This window comes from Pantherophis guttatus, chromosome 1, assembly GCF_059756535.1.
Source record: "Pantherophis guttatus breed Tessera chromosome 1, ASM5975653v1, whole genome shotgun sequence".
NCBI lineage: Eukaryota > Metazoa > Chordata > Lepidosauria > Squamata > Colubridae > Pantherophis > Pantherophis guttatus.
Genome location: NC_142063.1, coordinates 108,673,820 through 108,695,295, shown reverse-complemented (window position 1 = coordinate 108,695,295; position 21,476 = coordinate 108,673,820). Strand labels below are relative to the sequence as shown.

The 21,476-nt window shown below is 38.0% G+C and overlaps 1 protein-coding gene and 1 long non-coding RNA gene across 7 annotated transcripts in view; one reads left to right on the top strand and one right to left on the bottom strand.

Moving 5' to 3' along the window:
• Positions 1-21,476, top strand: part of RASSF7 (Ras association domain family member 7) — a 109,281-nt gene that overhangs the window by 44,668 nt on the left and 43,137 nt on the right. For 2 of the 6 annotated variants that reach the window (XM_060687754.2, XM_060687753.2), the window contains exon 3: positions 295-792. The exons of the other annotated variants lie outside the window; for them this stretch is intronic. The gene's annotated coding sequence lies outside the window, so the exon portion shown is untranslated. The remainder of the gene's footprint in view (positions 1-294; positions 793-21,476) is intronic. 6 annotated transcript variants of the gene reach the window in all.
• On the bottom strand, positions 210-3,355 carry LOC117665182 (uncharacterized). The gene is made up of 3 exons (XR_004591270.2): positions 3,248-3,355; positions 2,010-2,152; positions 210-1,521 (listed from the first exon to the last, which is right to left on the bottom strand). It is a non-coding gene; the product is annotated as an uncharacterized LOC117665182 (long non-coding RNA).

The window sequence follows — 21,476 nt, the reverse complement described above, 5'->3', positions numbered from 1 at the left end:
CCTTGCTGGATTCTCAAACAATTTGAAAGGCACCCTCTTGGGATTTGGCTGAATTGTGCCAGGAATTCTAGCTAGACATGAGCTTGTGGAGTTGTCCTAACTTGTGTTTTAAATGCTCCTATTAGAACCGTGTAATTGGCCCATGAAAGGAAGCGGGTCCTGAAAGCCATGCTTTTTACGACGGTTAAGAAAACAGGCAGGTAAAGAGATGGGCTTAAACCGAGCGCCTTTAACAAGTTCCATAAACATTTTTTTTTTAAAAAAAGCTTTTGTTCCCCTCCAAACTTCGCCCAGGTCCCGGCCGGTAGGGCAGTGGAAGCAAACGGTGGTTGGTCCGCCGGGCTGTCCTTCTGGCTTCCCTGTTCCATTGTAGCTCTGCCCATACCTGCTGGCGGAGAGCAGCATTCGGGGCGGAGCTTAGTCCGGGACGGAAGGCGGGGCCTCACCGACCAGACGAAGAGAAGAACTCTTGTTCCCCGGACCGGTTGTGGCGAGGCGAGGAGAGGCTGCAGGTTGCGGGGCAGGGAAGGAAAAGCCGATCGCTCCGCTGCCCAGCCGCTACTCCGCCTTGAAGGAGGCGCGCAACGAACTTGCAACTGGCGGGGGCTCCCTCGGCGGAGAAGCAGCAGGAAAGAAACGCGAAGTATCTCTCGCCTAGTAGAGCGGAGCCTGTGACCTTGCGCAGTGGAGGAGAGTGGCCGTTCCGAGAGAGCGAGGAGGAGGAGGAGGAGGAGGAGGAAAGAAGCCGCGCGAGGAAGAGAATCTGCTTTGCTGAAGGATTGATTCGTCCAGGTAAGGACCTGAAGTGCACCGGACAAATAGATTCCGAAGTCTCGTTTTCCCCCCTTCCTATTTCGCCAGGTCTGCATTTTTATTTATTTTTTTTGTCCTTACTTTTGCAGTCCCAAACTCCTGGGCTTGTAATCCGGAACACGCACCTGTGAGTAAAATCCCTGGAAGTCAGTGCGGACTTCCATCTGAGTAGGATAGGATGGGACTGCGCTTTATCTCCAAGGTCTTCTCAAGGGATCCGCCAAGTAGAATTTGGACTCGCATCGTCTTAGCCTGATAACCTTTCTCCTTCCCATGTCTTTGAATATAGGGTCGGACTCACTGCTGTTAACAGACCTGACTTCCGGGATAGGCTTGCCCTTCCACAAGTTAGGGTTCAGCTAGTTGACAAATTAATGCTTTTTAATTTTTATTGTTATTATTATTTTGTCGTCCCTTTCTGAGGGAGGGTGGGGCCGCTTGGCAATCTGCCTCTCTCCTAAGTCCTCTATGAGTGGCTTAGCCTGTTCTTCCTGCTTCATTCTCTCTCCCCCCCCTCCCTCCTCTCCCCCTTGTCAGAGTTGCAGATCCTGGTAATTTTAGCGAATATTTTTGGAGGGCAGAGTCACTTTTCTGTCATTATTGTTTGTTAGTATTTTAGATGATTATAGCAACATATGACATCGGGTTATCTGGAGTTCCTCTTGCATTATTTGGCAATAGTGTGAGGTTTTCTCTCTGAATCAAAACCTTGAGGGGGGAAAAAGTAAATTATTGAAAGTAAATTATTGGAATTAAAGGTTGAGTGTAGCAATGAAAATTTTAACCTCTAGTGCCCATACACAACCAGATGAGGTTCAAATTGTTCAAACACAAACACACATTGTACATACCTTGTTACCCTTGATTTGTCAGCATGTGGCCTCTTCCTTGAACTCTTCCATTTAGATATTGGCCCACCCTATCCCTAAGGCTTAAGAGCATGTATCAACAGCTATTGTAATCTAGTATGTAGAAGCATGTGAATTGAAATTATAGTTTTAATAAAAACAAACATGCATAGCACCAGGGTCTAAAATTACAATCCTATGTACTTTTTCCCCAAGTAAAATAGTTATACTGATAGTAGCGTTTTTTTTTACCCCCTGTTTTTGAAAGTGCCAGGTTTTAGAGATACAATTATGGTACTTGTTTGTTTCTGCTCAAATTGCTCTAAATTAGAAATATTTTATTGTTACCTTTCAGTACTCAGCAAGTGATTGGTAAATGATGAAATGAGTGGGCCCAGGTGGCACCAGCAGTGCAGCAGACTTAGCTTTCATGGTGCTAATATATTTGCTCTCACCCTGGCAACATGATTTCAGTCTTCCCATGGCTCCATCTAAAGTTAAGGAGGTGAAGAAAATAAGCTTTTTATTATGTGACTTTATACAGTTCTTAGCATCTCTTTAACTGAATCTCTTTGCAACCAGTGCAGAAGTGCCAGTTGCTTTCTACTTGCTCTGATTTGTAGACATGAAAAATTGCCTGTCAATGCAAAGAATGTATCTTTTAGGTGCTGGCAATTCTGTAGTATCTGTCATTTCAGATGGGAGTTGATTTGCCTGCACTTTTCCTAATGTGGCACTGAACCCTATCCTTTTGTAGGATATATGCTGCATTTTAGAAATTACTGTGTGTATCTTCTTTCAAGATTTTCCATGTCAGAAAACTATCCTAAGTATTGGAGGCCTAAGTCATTTTGCTGTATGTTATGCGGATCTGGCTGTTCACTTAGGATTTGCCTATATTTGCCTGTTTTCTATAGTGATATTCCATATTAGGTAACACTATTGAATCATGTGCCTGAGGACTGAAATCCTCTAAACTCTTGTTTCCAAATTCCTGTTACTGACATTAATTGTAATCTTATTCAAGTTGATCGTCCTCTTTTAAAGAAAAGTTAAACTAATAATGAACATTATCAGGATTAGTCTGAATTGCTCAGATTTACTGGATTCTAATTATAATCAGCCTGGCAGAAGCAATGTTACTGTTGCTAAGGAATATTTTTGGTCAGTGAAAGACTTAGTGCAAGATGTAGCAGTGGATATTAAATACAAATAAAATTCTGTGATTCATTTTTGGGTTTGAAGATAAGATACTGTAGTGCAAAGGGATGTGACTAGGTTGTAGGCCATGTTCTGTTTGAATCATACTCTAAGCTGCCAGTGGTTTGTTGCTGTAAACAAAAGTAATTAAAATATGTTTTATAAGCAAAAATAAGCTGGAGGAGTTAGGTTTTGTTTTCTTCTTTAAAGATAACGTTTTGGTTATCTTGGTAACCAAAGATAATTGGTTGGTAAAGAAGTTAATTTTATCAAGTAATATCAGACTGCTTTTTGCTTTTACAGCATGATCAGATGGCTTATCACTAACTCCTTACTATTTAAGTAGGAACCTCTGACCATTGGGTCATCCTTTCAGAGATACTTACTTACTAGATTCCTCAGTGCCTTCAACAATGACCCAATTTCTAATGTACTGTCTTCATTGGAAAAGTTGGGATATATTCAGAGATGTGTCTGCCTTGAATATAACCCATGTTGAATGGTTTAGTACAAACAGCACAGGAAATGTTTTATGACACTTTGTATGATGTCATAAACTGCTTTATGCTAATGTGTGGTGAAGGTGCTGGCCTGTTTGGTGTAATGGTTAAGCGCTAGCTTAGAAACTAGAGGACTGAATTCCAGTCCCATTTTAGGCATACAAAACCAGCTGGGTAATTTTGGGCCAGTCACTCTGTCTCAGTCCAACCCACCTCACAGGGTTGTTGTTATTGTGGGGAAAGTAGGAGGAGGAAGGAGTATTTGCCATCTGAAAAAAGACAGGATAAATATTTTACACACATAATTTACATTTAATTTTCATTTTAATTTTCATTTAAATATCAGATCCTGTATAATGGCTAATTATGCATCTTAAAGCAGATAAAGAGACAGCTAATTTTGTTGATTAGGAGTATGGTTTGGAAAGATTAGAAAAGCACATGCCCATTCATTACAAAATAAGTGAATGAGTTCTTTAAATTTACTTGACTGGATTTTTTTAAACTTCTCTGATCGTTGACCAATTTTCTTATCTGACCAAATAGTTGTCTTACACTTTTCAAATTGTTAGTCCAGTATATCAACTGACATATCGTATTTTGTGAATGACTGTGCTGCTGCTAATGGATTGAAATTCCATCCAGAAATATTGATTGTTCTCATACATTTTTTCATTTCCTACTTGCTGTGAGAAAGCCCTGTTCTATGCTTGTTATTTACATGCAGTGAATCATACATAATCTTTTTTCCCAGGATTCCACTGCATGTGGATCACAAGCATAGAGCAGGGCTTTCTCACAGCAAGTGAGGGAAAAAGGGCAATTTGCATCAGATTTTGAGTTTAGACAGTCATATTTAGAGTTATCTGCCCCTGCAGAAAATTTAAATTGTGCAAAATTTGCAATTCTTGTGAAAATCTATACAAATGACAACCCCAGGAGAGGATGAATTTGGTTTGACTTGATTTTAATTGAAAATGACCCACTTCATTTACGTGTTGTGAGGATTATCCTGACAGTCGGATTTATAAATCATAGTGAGGTTCAGAGTATTTAGCATTGGCTTATGTGCTGTGTGTACCCAGTTGTGATTTATTTAATAAACAAGTAAAACGAGTAGCTTAGTGTAATATGTGACCTCAACCCGTATATCTTTTGAACATAAATTAATGTTAAGCTTATCATTAGGCATTTGGTAACAAAGGACCCAAAGCCAGTATCTAACAAACTGCAATATATCTTAGCTGAATGCATTGATTGTCAATTTCAAATGTAAGCATTTAGAATGCTGCAATTACAAAAAAAAAACACCCAGTATTTCTAAAAAGCTATATTTGCTAGCTTAATCTTTTCTCTTGCTTCAAACAATAATTTTGTAGATAAGACTATGAAAATGTCTTCCCATCTTCTCCAATCTATGTGTACATGAGACATGAAAATATTTAGCAATAGCCATGCTGGTTACATAATTTGGGGATTCAGAATCCACAAGTCTAGAAATCCTCAGGCTGGGAAAGTTTATTGCAGCACGTTTTTTTAAATGTGACTTTCCACCACATTTTTGTCAAAAAGCTGTTTAAATGTCAGCTAGCGGTTGACAGACATGTCCAAAAGGTATTTTCAGTGTTTTCTTACGAACCTGGAAAGATATGATTTACCACAGGATTCTATCTCCAGACAACTATTGTATAATTAAAAAAAACACTGCAGAAAATAGAATATTTCTTCCTCAAACTTACAAATGACACCAAGCTGGAATTGAAAAATAAGATAAAATAGTCAGTGTTTTTGTGTATATGTTTGTGTCACAGAGTGACAGTAAAGATCTTTTCCCAGAGTGATAGCTCCTCTGTTGTCTTAATAAAGGATGCTTTTTTGGGGGTGGGGTGGGGGAAGAAGGTCAATCTTCAAAATAATTTCTCTCTTCTTAAAAATAATCTTGAAGATTGATCTTTGGGGAATAAACAGACAATTTATTTACCAGAACTCTGCCTCTGGAAATGGGGTGATAGTACTGGGTGTTGCCTATTAAAGGCTGATACACTTCAGCTTGTAATGGAAGAGCAGTCAGATGCCATGATGACTTATTTGCCTGGCACAAAGTTTGCAAATGTTGGTATTAAAGGAGAAATCTAGCTCTGTCCTGGAAATCAAATACTAGTTGCTAAATTAAAGATTGAAAGCCAGGATAAACTTCCAGGATAAACTATTGATTTTGCTTTGCATCAAACTCTTTCAGACATAATTCCCTTTAAAACATCATTTGTTGTTGAAAAGGACAGTTTTAACTTCCTTGTTTAGAGAAAAGATATATTTACTGATGACTGCAAGCCTCTTATACAGGGGTGTTAAACTCAAGGCCTGGGGGCTGGATCCAGCCCGAGGGGTGCTTAGATCTGGCCCGTGGGCTGCCCTGGAAACAGCGAAGGACCAGCCCACAGTGCCTCTGTCAGCAAAAACGAAGCTTGGGAGGGCCACATGCATCCCTCCCGAGCTCCGTTTTCACTGGCAGAGGGTTGCAGGAGGCCATTACAGTCAAAAACGGAGCTCGGGAGCTCATTTTCGCTGGCAGAGTGCTTGGGCATCTACAGACAACCCCAACACGAGTGATGCCAACTGGCCATACCCACCCTGGCCCCAAGGTCAAACACAACCCTGATGTGGCCCTCAATGAAATCCAGTTTGATACCCCTGCTCTTATGGTGGTCTTGTATAAAAATGGGGAAAAAATTAAGTTGTGATTTAATAGTTTTGATGATTAGATAGAATATCAGTAGACAATGGGAAATACCTGGTGCAAAAAGAGTTATCCCTAAGGATTGAATTGGAAATTGTTTTGATTGCTAAGATAGAAAGGATACAGAAAAAAGCCGTATGCAGTCTGATTGGCTATGTGGGAAAAATGTATCTGTAAAGTTATTTAGAAGAGGACATCACTTGTAGACATTACATGCGTTACTTAACATCTTGCTAAGTTTACATTTTAGTTATTGCTTTATTGAATGTGTAAATTGATGTTCATATATAGTGCTAAATAATAAAGCATGATAATACGGCATAATTTAATGCAATATGTGAGCCCAGTTACTGATGTCAAACTGAGAAACTCAAAAAAGCAAAATAGAGAGAGCACCATATGCTGCGAACTATAATCACTCTAATGCAGATGCTCAGGGTGATACGGGGATGAAGTATAAAAGAAATAAGACATCCAAAGGAGAAAAGATAGTAGAAGGAAGTAAGTTTAATTAGGAAGTAAGACAAACAGTATAAAAATTAACCCAGTGATGATGGAGATTAGTTTTCTACATTTTCTAAATGATGATGTTAGTGGTTATAAGATGCTTGCACTGATTCAGGATAATTATATCAGCACTGCTGATGTTATTGAAAATATTACCATAAAGATAAAGATTCCTTTCTGTCAAGCTTCAATTTCTTTTGACTATGTAGCACATGCCCACGTAATTTACTTGGCAATAATGTGGACAAGGTTTTGTTGCTACCACCTTCTGGGATGCTTCTTCAACTTCTCAATCTGTTCTACAGCCTTTGGACTTCCTAATAATCAGCTAAGATTGTGTAGCTTTTATAAAAATACATTGCACATAAACTACTGTAGCATTATTTAGTTTAGTTCATCTTTAAGAGGAAAATTGACCAGAAATCCATCCTGATTAGATCAAAACTGTGAAGCTTGATCAAAAAATAAGAGTAAAAGGGATGTTAGATATCGTTCAATATCACAGTAATATGATTTATCCCAAAAATGTAACAGCCATTCAGTGTAGAATCTTAACACTCCAAGATCATGCACGCCAATGGGTGGCAGTATAAAACATACTTAGTACAAACATACAGAAAACTGTCCCAGAACTTTTGTACAGTTTATTTATTTATTTATATTTGAATTTATATACCTTGGAAAGGATGCCAAATTTCAGTTTTAGCTCTGCTACAAGGTACACAATCCTTGGGATCTTATACTTTGTAACATCCCCTGCCTGCTTGCACTCTGAGTTGTGCCACCTCATACTCCATAGCACCCACCCTGCCCCTGCTCTCTCAGTAGCCCCCGATGGCTCACCTGTGGCACCCACCTGTGGCCCCTGCTTCTGGCCCCTGCTCCGTAGTACTCATGGCCCCACATGCTCCATAATACTCATGGCCCCCTACACTATGTAGCACCCCACCATAGCATTCCATAGCACCTGCCCACAGTACGCACATCCTGCAGTACCCCTTGCACTCTCTATGTTCCTTGTAATAGCAATAGCACTTAGACTTATATATCACTTCACAGTGCTTTACAGCCCTTTCTGAGCGGTTTACAGAGTCAACATATTGCCCCCAACAATCCGAGTCCTCATTTTACCGACCTTGGAAGGCTGGAAGGCTGAGTCAACCTTGAGCCCGGTGAGATTCAAACTGCCAAACTGCTGGTAATTTGGCAGTCAGCAGAAGTAACCTGCAGTACTGCGCTCTAACCACTGCACCACCACAGCTCTTGGCTGAGATTCCCATCTCTTCTCCTTAACAACCTTCAAGGTCCTGGAATTATGATGGAAATTGGGACTTCCAGGATTGCTGCTGCTAAGCAGTCATGGGACATTGCACTTTACGACAGCATTGCTAAGCAACAGGAGTGCTGGTTCCAATTGTTGTCCTAACCCAACGACTACCTGTATTAACTTTTTATATATTGGTTGCATTGAGCCTTTTGCTCCGAACTGAGTTAATGCTAGGCAGACTAGAGATGGTACAGCTCCACATCAAAGGTATTTTGTGTTAGGCAATGATTGCTTATGCTTGTTAAAAAGAAGTGATTTTTGTTCACAATAACTGAAGTATCATAAATCTTGATGGCCTATGAAAAATTCTTACATTGATTTAGGTGGATATTGTTTAGATCACTGCTTTCCAAACCTGCATAAATTGCCAAATTGGGTAAAAGTGGTTTTTCTTTGGTTAATGGCACACAAACCCCTTACCCAATCACAAGAGGGACATTGAAATAAAGACTCTCTGATAAGTGGTATAAAGGACTTTCTGATAAGCAGTACTGAATAATGAAGGAAAAGGTTTGGGAAGCCTTAGTTTAGATGATGTTAATCACTGCCTGAACAATTTGACAGTCTTGGTTTTTCATTTTCTAATGCAGTTATCCTGCTTTTCTTTATTTAAAGAAAACATTTTCATTTTTCTCAATTTAATGCCATTTAATTGATCTGATTTTTCCAGGCAGAACACAATTAAATAGATGAAATGGCAAATGTTTAAGTGTTGTTCAACAATATTGTTGAAGAATCATTATGTGCTGAATGTGGACAAAAAGTCTGATTTCATATTCAAATATTATTCTATGTTACTAACAAAAGTTCTTTTAAGACCTTTTAAAAATATCATGAAACTGTGTAATTCACCATAAAGTTAAATATTGAAAGTTACTCTGTTCATGAAATGAAATGATATTAAAGGAGGGTAATATAAGGCCTGAAGAGATCAGAATCAGAATGTTAGAAGCTTTATTGATAGTACAATATACAGTTTCTTCATTGCTATCCTGGCAATTTTTCTTCCAAGTTGGATGAAAAATGTGTGGCTATCCCATGAGAAATATCAATAAAACCAGCTTTGCATTTCACATATCAAAACCCTTTTACTTGATGGAATTCTACTCTGTTGTGCAGGTTTGCTATTATCTGTGCTCAACTATGTCTTTGAAACTATTATGCACTTGTAAGGCAGGGGTCCCCAACCCCCTAGTCCGCGGCATGCCAGAAACTGGGCAACGCAAACCAGTGAAGCCCTATCCATGGGATGCAGGCAGCACACAACACCACATCCCCTCTGGTCTGCAGAAAAACCCCTCTCCATGGAATTGGTCCCTGGTGCCCAAAAGGTTGGAGGCCACTGTTGTAGGTTGATGGCTGGTATGTTTTTAAAGAAGTCATTTTAGATTTTGTGTTTCCACCCAGCCATTTGCACTTTACATACACTTATTTATCCACAGTGACTAATTACCGTTCTAGAATTGAGTATGATATAAATATACACATTTTCCCATGAATTGCATTTGCCAGAAAGTATTTTGTATTTTCAGTGCCACATGTTTACAGCTTAGAAAGTATTAGTTTACTAATCTGTATCTTACACAGTTGTCTTGACTTGCTGTTGCTGATATTGCTGCACTGAAAAACATCTGTGATATGTGGAGGTGTGAGAAAAAAATGGGATTGTCCTCCTTTGTCTTTCTGTTTATGTGCTGTGTAGAGACTCACAAAAGCTCACATGTAAAATGTTTAAAGACAATATAATATTCTTTAAGTAATGGCAAGTCAAGGTAGAATCCTGGTTGGGAAATAAAATTAATAGTGGCCTAGTTGATAGTAGTCTGCTTCTCCAAAACGTCAATGCTGCTAAAGTCAGATTATTTTAGTTTCATTCTAAATCATAAATACAGCATAGAAAAAAAGCTAAATCGTTTTAAGTGTTACTAGCAGTATACTGAATGCACAATGGAAAAGTATTCAACATTTTTCAGTTGACCAATCATAGTTTGTCACTAAGCCATTAAAAAGTAGTTCTGTCATCAAAATTTTTGTCAAAAAATAACTGATCTAGAGGAAAGTTGCTTTTATACACAGCTAGAAAACACTGTGGCATTTAAATTTGTTTCATTTATTATTAACTTTTATGAGTGGGATGGGAATTTATCGCAATGCCTTGTCAAGCACATGACTTCCAATATAAAGATAAAGGCTTCTTTGAGGTAAACTAGATTCTTGTCCACTGTATGACACACATTTTCTCAGTAGCAAAACACAAACGGTTTGTCTTTGCCACCTTCTGGCATCTTTTTGTTGTTTCTAACAAAAGGTAGTACTTGACTTACAACCATTTGTTTTTGATCATTTGAAGTTAGAACTGAAAAAAGTGACTTACGGCTGGTTTTTCACACTTATAACCATTACATCATCCCCATAGTTACATGGTCAAAATTTGCATGCTTGGCAATTGGCATGTATTTATGGCAGTTGCACTGTTCCTCAGTCATGTGATCATCATTTGTAAGCTTCCCAGCTGGCTTTGTACAAGCAAAGTCAATGGGGGAAGGCAAATTTGCTTAATGAGTGCATGATTCACTTAGCAGCTGCAGGGATTCACTTAACAACTGTGGTAAAAAGGTTGTAAAATGAGGCACAATTAATTTAACAACTGCCTTGCTTAGCAATAGAAATTTTGGGCTCAACTGTCATACATGGAGGACTACCTACACCTTTCATTGCTCCGAATCCTGGTGCCACTTGCTTAATACCGTATTTTTCGGAGTATAAAACACACCTTTTTACCCCCCAAAAGGGGGTGAAAATTTAGGTGCGCCTTATACACCGAATGTAGCCCTGCCCACCCACTGGCCTCCACCCTTTGGCCTGTGCCTCGCAGCAGTTACCTTCTTGCAAGCAAACAGCAAGAAAAAACATCCCCTTTCAGCTTCAGCATAGGTTAATTAGCACAAGTTGATTAGATCAGCCTCCCGACTCTGAGCTGATTTGCTGTCAGCTGTTTTGCGCAGGGCTCTCCTGCTTGCTGCAAAAAGTGCTGGAGCAGATTTTTTCCCCCCTAGCTATGCTGAAAAAGCGAAACTGAAAGTAAAGCAGGTTCTTTGCTGCAACGTGACAAAATGAGGCAGAGAGAGATTTCTTTTTCTTTTTTCTCGCCAAAAAAGGTAGGTGCAAACAATGGGAAATTTAGGGCAAAAGAGGAGAGTTCAAGATTTTAAAACACAAAAGAAAAAAAGCTCTATTTAACTAGGGATTTGTAATAATTGAGATACTATTAATTGTATATTGTGTTGAAAGCAGAAATGGTTAAGTTGTGGTTTGGAGGAATATATGAGGAAAATTATTTGGTTTATTATTATTGGTAAATATAATTAATTGATTTGTAAGAAATTGGATTGCATGGAAATAATTGGAATATTCATGTTCATATTGATTAATATACAAAAAACATAGTTATAACTGATTTATATAAAAATGTTGAATTTGTATTAAACAATTGTAATATTAAATAATTAACCAATGTGAGGATGGATATAAAAATAGATGACAATAGGAAGGGGTATAATATAGAATAGAAGGGAAAAATTGAATTTGTTTAAGTTTAGAGATGAGAATGAAGGGTGATATTGGTTTTTTTAAAAAAATAGATGAGGAATAAATATGGCAAAAAGGAAATATAGAAATTGTAAATTTAATTGAAATGACTAAACACTGTTTAAATTTGTGAACCAGCCAAACACTCTGTTCAAAGAAAATACATTGTACGTTTGTATGTGTGTTTGTCTAAAAAATAAAAGAAAAACTTTTAAAAAAAAAAAACAACCAAAAAAGGTAGGTGCATCTTATACTCCGGTGCGTTTTATACTCCGAAAAATACGGTAAATAAATAAATAATTTAATATTTATTTTTGTTTTACGTTTTTCCCATCTTCATTATTTTCATAAATAACTCAAAATCGCAAACGTACCTAACACTCTTTCTTCCTCCTGTTTTCCCACCAAGAACAACTCTGTGAGGTGAGTTGGGCCTAGGAGAGTGATTGGCCCAAAGTTGTCCAGCTGGCTTTTATGCCTGAAATGGGACTATAATCTCTCATTTTCTAGTTTGGTGCCTTAACCACTAGACCACAGTGGCTCTTCCATTAATATTTTCAGTGTCTACATTTGAAACAGAAACTTTTGCATCTTTCAGTATTACTGATATATAGCATTTGGGGAAAATACATAATACCTCTTTTATTATTTATATTTATCTCCTTTAGCATATCTGTGTGAATAATCCGCTAAATATATTTTTATTTCAGTGGGTTTCTGAGAAGTTGGAATTTTCTTTCTACGCCCTTTAAAGTAAATAGGCATTTTTTTCCTCTGTAGAAAATAAATTCACTCCCATGATATGCTGCTATTTCTTTCCAAAGCTTAGCAGCTAAAGCTTGAAAATTGATCCTCTTCTCAAGATATAATTTTGCTAATTTCAGATAGTAAGAAAGCAGGCGTTTCCATCTAGGTGAGGCAAGTATGAGGATGTTTTCTTGGAACTCGTCATTCAAAATTCTACACAAGGAGATCTCTGTTTATTTCACTTTCAATATCATACATACAAGTAAATCTAGTATGGATAAACTCTAAGATTATCTTAGCATATAGGTTTTATTGATTTATTATGCACCATCAAGCTGGTGTTGACCATTTGTCCAGTGTGATGTAAGGTCTCCTGCTTGAGCAGAGGGTTGGACTAGAAAACCCCCAAGTCCTTTCCAACCTTGTTATTTTGCGTTCTATATTCATGACTGTAGCCTTTTACATTTTTTCCCATCCTACAAATTCAACAGACCTTCATGTGCTGGTGCTGGCTATCATATGCTAATGAAAACTGGATTGGTTTTTATCACCTAATTGCAGATTGCAGCTGCTAACATTATCATCCCTTTCTTTTGTTGTGACTGAATGTTGTGACTGAATGTCCACAGCAAACAGCTTGTGATAGTAAATATACATACAGCATATTACTGTAGAGGCAATAGTTGGAAGTAATTGGGACCTGATTCGAAACAAATACTGTACACATTACTGGCTCTGAAGGTGATGTGGATGGACCTTGAGCTGCAGCGAGGGACATATAGTATGGGTGTATATTTCTTTTCATTTCAGAATCTAAGTAACATCTGATTTCTGCCTCAGTCTTTTCACCATTGCATTTTAGTAGGTTATCTAATCCTAACTATTAATTATATTTTATACTTAGTCACTGATAATGATCTTTCTATTTTCCAGAGGATAAGCTGTTAAACATTCATTTGCAAATCCTTGAATTTGGAAATACCGTAGAAGAGATGCAGAGCATGTTTGATATTTTTCCACAGTTAAACTGGATAGGACGGAGGAAGACATTTGTTCATGTCAATGTTCACTTAACAGCCTCAGAGCCAGATTGAACCAGATCAGTTGGCACTGATCCCTGAGGAGAAAGCCAACGTGTACTTGGGCAGTAACAGGTTCAGAAGGGTGTAGATGTTTCAGAAAATATCACAAGGCAAAGCCAATGTTAGAAGTGGTTTAACTTGATGAAAAGATAATACTTCCACATTCTTCTACAGTGCATAAGCTTTTACAGACCATTATTGAAGTAATTCTGACCATAGTTTTAGAAGTCAAGTATTATTCACTGATGCCATTTCTGCAGCCATCCATTAGCAATATTTTCCCTTCTAGTTCTCTTCCATGGATTGGGAAAATAAAGGAAAACATCCCCTAAAGTCTTGAACTTTCTTCCTAGATCTTCAAGTCCATAGTGGTGGGGTTAAAATCTGTTATTTCCAACATTGCTTTTCTGGGCAAGGATTTTCAGGCAGAAAATTATGGTGCTCCCCTCTTCGGAAGGCACTGGATCCATTCCTTTATCTTCCCCCTTTATGGTTTGGGACCAGGTTACCTATGGGTACTGGAAGGAAAGCCTTTATTGCCATGGCACCTGTTGTGGCCCGCCGGCAGCCAGCAGAGCTGGCAGCAGAGTTAGACAGTGAGGAAGTTGGGGAGGAACATGGGCCAATCCTGGGGGCTGGGGAAAAATCAGACGAGGGCTCTGCATCGGAGGCAGAGAGGGAGATAGACAGCAACGAGGCAGAGGAACAGCTGGACCCATTCCCAGTGTGCGCATGCGCAGAGCTGCCAGAAGACAAGAACAACTCAGAAAGTAGGGGTGACTTAGGAGTAAAGCCATACCTTGGAGATGATTGGCCCCTCCCATAGGAAACAAAAGAGCAAACGGGGGGGGGAGGCTTTTGCAGGGAACAATTCGTTTGTTCGGTAGTTTCAAGAGTGGAAAGTTCTGTTCGTGACTCTTAAGAGACTCTGTGCCAAGTTTTGCCTTACTTTGTGTTTGGAAACAAGTTATGTGGCAGCTTGCCAAACGAGATAAGGTGTGTTGAGAAATATTCCTTTGAAAAACTGTTTGGACAAACCTTGCTGACTGTGAATGAAAGTAATTCACAGTCGTGTAAATAAAAGAGGTTTTGCCGGGACCAATTCCTGCTTCCCGCGTTTTAAGGGAGCCTAGTTCAGAACAGCACCCACCTATGGAATATAATTCCACCTGAGATAAGGCTGGCCTCGACTCTGTTGGCCTTTCATTGGGCTCTCAAAACATGGCCTGGGGCTTTGGGTATGTGATGGAGGCCATCTTTTGGCTTTGTTGGTGGTTGTTTCTCATAATGTTTGTCTACAATGGATTTTAATTTTTACATTGTGTATTTTATATACAATGTTTTGCCTACAGTCACATATGTGAGATGGGTGACTACATGAATTGAAAGAATGAATGAAATAGCTTACAGACTCATTGCCTGGCAGAAAATAGGAACTATTGTAACAGTATATCAGAAAAAGTTAATTTGTAACTTTAGGTGCTCCAATAGTTTTAAAAAAAAATCAAGCCAAACTGTTCATAATGGCTTAATGACTGGGAAGGCTTTTTGTATCCTTCAAAATGTATAATCCCTCCTCAGATTTTATGAAAATAAGGTTCTTGGTTTTACTTAGAAAGTTGTTTAAAATTATAGGAACTTTCACGATGCTATTATTGTAATTTAGCCATTTTGATTAGATGTAATAAAGCTGCTGTTTTGGAGATAGCAGAGTATGTCTGGTTGTGCTGTAATACATGATTGGGCAGACGTACTCCATCCTTCTAGTATCTTATTTATATTTAATTACAATTAAATAACCTAAATGTACAGGTAGACCTTGCTTAACTTCAGCAATTGGAACCAGAATTTCCATCACTAAGCAATGCAGTTCTAAAGTCTAAAATCATGTGACCACATTACTTAGCGATTACAATTCCAGCAGTCCCTGTTGCCACTGTTCAGCAAGGATCATGGGTTATTAAATGAAGATAATAGCAACTTGCATCTTCCGACTTCCAACAAGGAAAGCCAATGGAAAAGCTGGCAGGAAATCCTGGATGGGTCCCAAGCAGGCTGGCATGTGAGTGAGTGCAGCTGTGTGTGTGTGTGTGTGTGTGTGTGTGTGTGTGTGTGTGTGTGTGTGTGTGTGTGTGACAACACAAGCGTGGATGGATGGGGGAGGGCTAGTCTGGAGTGCTGTCTGGGTGCGGCATGATTATGGCTAGGCAGGAGAGGGCTGCTGCAGAGTGCAAGAGGGTACATAGGTGGGACACTGTAATTGTTGTAAATACAAGCCAATTGCCAAAAGCCTGATCACAATCACATGGCCATAGGGGTACTGGGATGGCCAGAACTTTAAGGACAGGGCATAAATACCACTCGTTCATTGCCAGCCTAACTTTGAATGGTTGTTAACTAAGGACTACCTGTATGCAGAGAATGAAGGCAATGTTGAAAGAGGCTTTAATGTTGGTGCTTCTCTTCTCTTCTCTTCTCTTCTCTTCTCTTCTCTTCTCTTCTCTTCTCTTCTCTTCTCTTCTCTTCGATCTTTAGATCTACGAAGAAGGATCAGGATTATCCTGTAGTTCCAGCATTATTTGCTAGCCAGTCATAACCTTTCAAGAACTCAGAGATAAAGATTATACATCTTTAACTGCTCTTAACATTCGGTCGGTAGAGAATGGCCCTGTTTATCTAAACTGCAAGGACATCATGATTGCTAGAATTACTGCAGGAATTAGTCATACATAAGAACACAAAACTAGCTCCTTGAATTCTCTATTGCGCCAGAAAAATCTTGATTCATAATATCCACTTGTTACTTCCTCCAGTATGTGATTGTGCAGTTTTCTTCCACTTAATACACATTTGTTTGATGGTAATTACATGCCATCAAATAGTTATCACTCCTAGCAACTACACATATTTTCACCATGGTGATGTATCCCTAACCTGTTCCTTCAGCTCTTTCAACAATATACTCATTGCTGCTGTAACACAGATTTGTTTGATAACAGAATATATTATTTTACAATCCAAATTACAAATTTGAGAGAGCAGTGCACAACGTTTCCTCTGGAGTATGGCATTCTTCTTCCTTAGAAGACACTACTGCTGACAGTGGTGTCACACATCTTACATTCTTCTGTATATCAAACTCTTTTCCAATTTGTTTTCAACTTATTTTATTTCTTGTCTTTCAAATAATTATATATCTGTAAGGTCAAGGAACAGAAATGTAATGGAAACAGACAATGTTGTTGCCAGTCAATTGAACCATGTTAGCAGTTTGCTAAAGCAGGGGTCACCAACCTTTCGGACCTCAGGGACCACTAAACTCAGAATTTTAAATCCCATGGACCACTAATAATGATCTGCCTAAAGCACAGTAAAAAAGACTATTTTTAACTGATGTTTTTAAGTGGTTTCTATATTTTATTTATTACGTTATCCATATTAGAACTTAAAAATTGTGTCCATACATTTATTCATTTTACAGAGGGTTGCTGTTATTTTTCCTGGTACGGTAAAGAAGCCCTTTAGCAAACTGATAATATGGTTCAACAGACTGGCAACATCTGTTTCCATTACATTTCTGTTCCCTGACCTTACACAGACACACACAGATCTCATTTTTCAAAAGACAAATAAAATAAGTTAAAACAAATCAGAAAAGGGTTTGATATACAGAAGAATGTGAGATGTGCGATACCACTGTCAGATGAATTAACATGTGGTTAAACAACCATACACAATATATGACCTATTTAGCAATAGTACAAACTATTTCCTGGAGTTACGGGTGCTCCATCACTTGAGGTTTTGGAACAAAAGTTGGACAGCCATTGGGGACAGAATATTATGAAGATTCCTGCCCTGAGTAAAGCAAAACTTCCATTGCTCTTTCTAGCTCAAGGGTCCTCAAACTACGGCCCGTGGGCCGGATATGGCCCACTGAAGCCATTCATCTGGCCTGTGCGGGACCATGAGGATGCCCCTCCCACATCGTCCCACCTACCCACCAGCCCCCACCCGCCTTCTGGAGGCCGAGGCCATGGCCAAAAACGGGACGCGTGGAGGGCTCAGGAGGCGAAAAACGGGCCTGTTTATGGGCGGCAGAGTGGTATTGAAGTAGTACTGTTATCCTCCCCAGCCTCCAGAGAGAAAGAGAGGGAAGAAGGGAGGGAGGGAGAGACAGACATGGGGAGTGGAGGGAGGGAGAGAGAGGGACATACACACACACAGAAGTTCCTCACCTCACCCCACCCCAAGGCAGCTACATCCCTTTATGGACAAAGGACACTATAGCACAGGGGTGTCAAACATGCAGTCTGCAGGTCGGAGGCATCATGTGTTGGCCATGCCCACCCCCGTTTTAGCAAAGGGGAGTACTGTATGATACATCACGTGATGACAACGTGACGATGCAAGTTTGACACCCGTGCTGTAGTAGGTGGAATATATGAGGAGCCCTTGTGGGTATACAACTCCAGATACAATTGAAGATGTTGATTGTGATCTTCAAAGCCCTTCATAGTTCTAAATATGGATATATTCAGGACTACCTGGTTCTGGTCGTTCTTCCAACCTCCAACTTCCCTCTTTAAAGATAGGTGATTGATTCAGAGGCAGGCCTTGTTTAATCACTACCTCACTTCTCTGCAGTGGCATCCTCTCAGAAATTCTACCCGCCTTGACATAATTGAGAAACCGAAAGGAAATTAAAAACTAGTTATATCAGACTTTTTGCATGGGAGATCAATTGAAAAAGAGTCCTTCTGGGTATATGTATTTCATTGGTATAGGACTAGGTTGCTGTTATTTTGTTAGTTTTTGCTATTTAATTAGGTTGTACATTTTGGATTTTAGTCTTATTTATGTATGATAAGTTTGTGAGACTCAAGAGTTGGTCAACAATTGGAGGAACAAATAAGTGTAGCCAAATAAATAATAAGTACATCTTTTAGGTAAATTAAAACTTATCTGATTTAGGATTTGTGCTATTTGAAGAATTAGTCAACTGATTTGAAGTTAAATAAAATAAATTATTCTGGATTGATTAAAATTTCACATTTTTTTTTAAAAAAAGGTAAATTGGTAGGATTTAAATGACATAAAGTAGAATACTTCTTAGCTGATTACTGAGTGACCAGCGAGAATGAATTTTTACCAGTTGTCTCACTGAAGATGTTTTATGTCTTGTTTAAATCATGATGCCTATTGAGAGTTGTTGAATGAATTACTGAATTGAAACTGAATTACTGATATTGATACTATTGATTTGTGTTTCTTTATTTGTGGTTTATTGATTTTTTCATACTTTAGATGCTGACAAAAACAATTCAAAGGTATTCTATCGATTAGATATGAGTCCATAAGGAAATACATGCTTCTTACTGCGGATAAGCACTGATAAATACAGTACAACCATTGTAGATGCTTCTGTGAAATGCTTGCTAACATATCTTAGGACCTTACAATATCTCTTTTCTTAGATATTTAAATATATTAGAAATTATTTAATGTCTACATACAGTATTGGGCTAGCACCAGAAGGACCCACAGTGCAAATCCAGCTCTGATACCAAACTCATTAATTTACTTTGGACTAGTCATAGTCCCTCGGTTTAACTTACATATCTCCCAAGTTTGTTGTGGGGGAAAATTGGAGGAAGGAGTATTATTTGTATCACCTTGAGTTCTTGAAGGAAAGATGGTATATAAATGTAACAAAATAAACCAATAATTCCTAGGGGAAAAAGGTGTAGGATTATCTTATCCTTTTACCAAAATAATGTGGGCTACACCGTTTCTGTCTTAATAGGATACTTCTAAAACCATCTTAATAGAGATTGCAATAATGGCAATAATATTAGAAAAGCATTAGCATTATGCTCCATTCCTGTTGTGGTGGTTGAATAAAAACTTCTTATACTTTTTGCCACTTGTTTCCATTTTGAATAAGCTAAAAGAGTGATGATGAAGGAGGGAAGAGTTCAGTTTTTCAGATGAATTTTGAAACCATGTGTTAAAAGTGGTAATTGGGAACTAAAACCCATTTGAGCACATAATGTTGCAAGATGATTTCATTTAATGGCTGTTCTGACATAATTATGTTAAAGTTTACCGTAGGGTATTTAATGAACTAAGCCTATTATAGCTTATCCAATAAACCATGAAGGAAAAAGATTAGCATGCTGTGTACCCATATATATATATATATATCTTGTCTAACATGTTTTATCCCAGTTTCACCAGTGCCTTCTAAGCCCATTCCACACAAATAGTAATTAAGTTTAACATGATTTTCCATCCGTTTTAAAAATTTAAACTCATGTAATTGGAGAAACAATTGTGTCATTGTAAATTGTTAGCAATCACTTTGGCTGTCTTAGAAGCCTATGTAAAATTGGTTAGTTGATTTGGCAAATAATGAGCTGGTGCAGATACCAGCTTTAATGATTTAATGATTAAGAAAACATCTTCAATAAATGAACAGAAACACATACTTCACTTTTTAAAAAGTCAAAACTGATTAGGAGCCTGGCACAATAACTTCACCGGCATTGAACTTTCCTGAAATCTTGTTGAGGAGCTCTTTTGTTTACAGAGATGAAATCATTGTAGGGGAAAGATGTTGGGCATGTAGAGTAATTTTCAGCATGAATAAATTAGGTAAAGTAGAGGGTGAACAGAGTTGGAAGAATGAGCATATTGTAGCAGGAATATGTTGATTTCTCTGTACTATGAATAATGCTGTGTACCATATATACACTTGCATAAAGAGCATGTTGGAATTTTTTTGATTGAGGACTTTCTGGTATCTGTAACATTGCTGCAGCAAATCTGCAGTTCATTTGATCTGCTTAATATAGGCCTATTACATTTATCTGTCTTTTGTCTTAAAGCATACCATATAATATCAGGTTAAGTGTGGCATGTAATACAGCCTAAACAAATTTGAATGAGGATATTTGTCCATTTAGTCTATGCTGTTTCTAATTAGAATGTAACATTACAGCATCTGTAGCCTGAATTTTAAAAGACAAGATGTTTTAAATCTAAAATGTTTACACCCAGAGAGAGAATGAATATACAAATTGAATTCATATGTCATTACTTAGATCCTTCATTCGCTTTCTTTCATTACATTGCTGCTGTATGTGAGTGTGAGTGTGTGTGTGTGTGTGGAATAGCTGTTTTAATTTGGCTTTAATACTTATTGCCAAAGAAGAGTTCTGTAAAATCCAGTACAGGTAGTCCTCAACTAATGATCACAATTGAGCCCAAAATCTATGTTGTTAAATGAGAAATTTGTTAAGTGAGTTTTGCCTCATTTTACAATTTTTCTTGTCACAGTTGTTAAGTGAATCACTGCAGTTGTTAAATTAATAACATGGTTATTAAGTGAATCTGGATTCCCCATTGACAGTGCTTGTCAGAAGGTCAAAGAAGGAGATCACATGACCCTGGAACATTGCAACCGTCATAAATGTGAATCAGTTATCAAGCATCTGAATGTAAATCATATTATTTTACATTAATTGGGGCTAAAAAATTCGGGTATAATATTGAATTGGAGCATTGGGAAAAATTTTGGGGAAAAAATTATAAAATGATGATGTCGACCGCATATAAGGAGAACATCTACAAAATGTTTTATAGATTGCATTTACCTCCGGCAAGATTGGCCAAAATGTTTCTATAGACCACCAAATTTCTGGAAATGTAACCATCAATAAGGAACCTACTACCACTTATGATGGACATGTCCCAAAGCCAAGGAATATTGGACAAAAATTAAAAAATTGGAGGAATTTATTGAACAAAAAATTGATATGAAGCCAGAGTTATTCCTTCTGGGTATAATAAAAAGAATAAGCACATTATTTTAGAACCTGGTCCCTTTCACTTTTATACAACAATAATTTATATAATAAAATTATTGCACATGTCCTCATTTAATTTTATTTTTTTTAATTCCTGCAGTCACACTGCCTATGACAGTCCCTAGGGAATATATATCTGGAAATGTTATGATGGATAGTATTTAATCATATGGAATAGACATCCAGCACTCATTATATGCCTGCTAGCTGTGTTGCATTTGTTACTTTTTTAAAGTTCACAACACCTTGTTGCAAT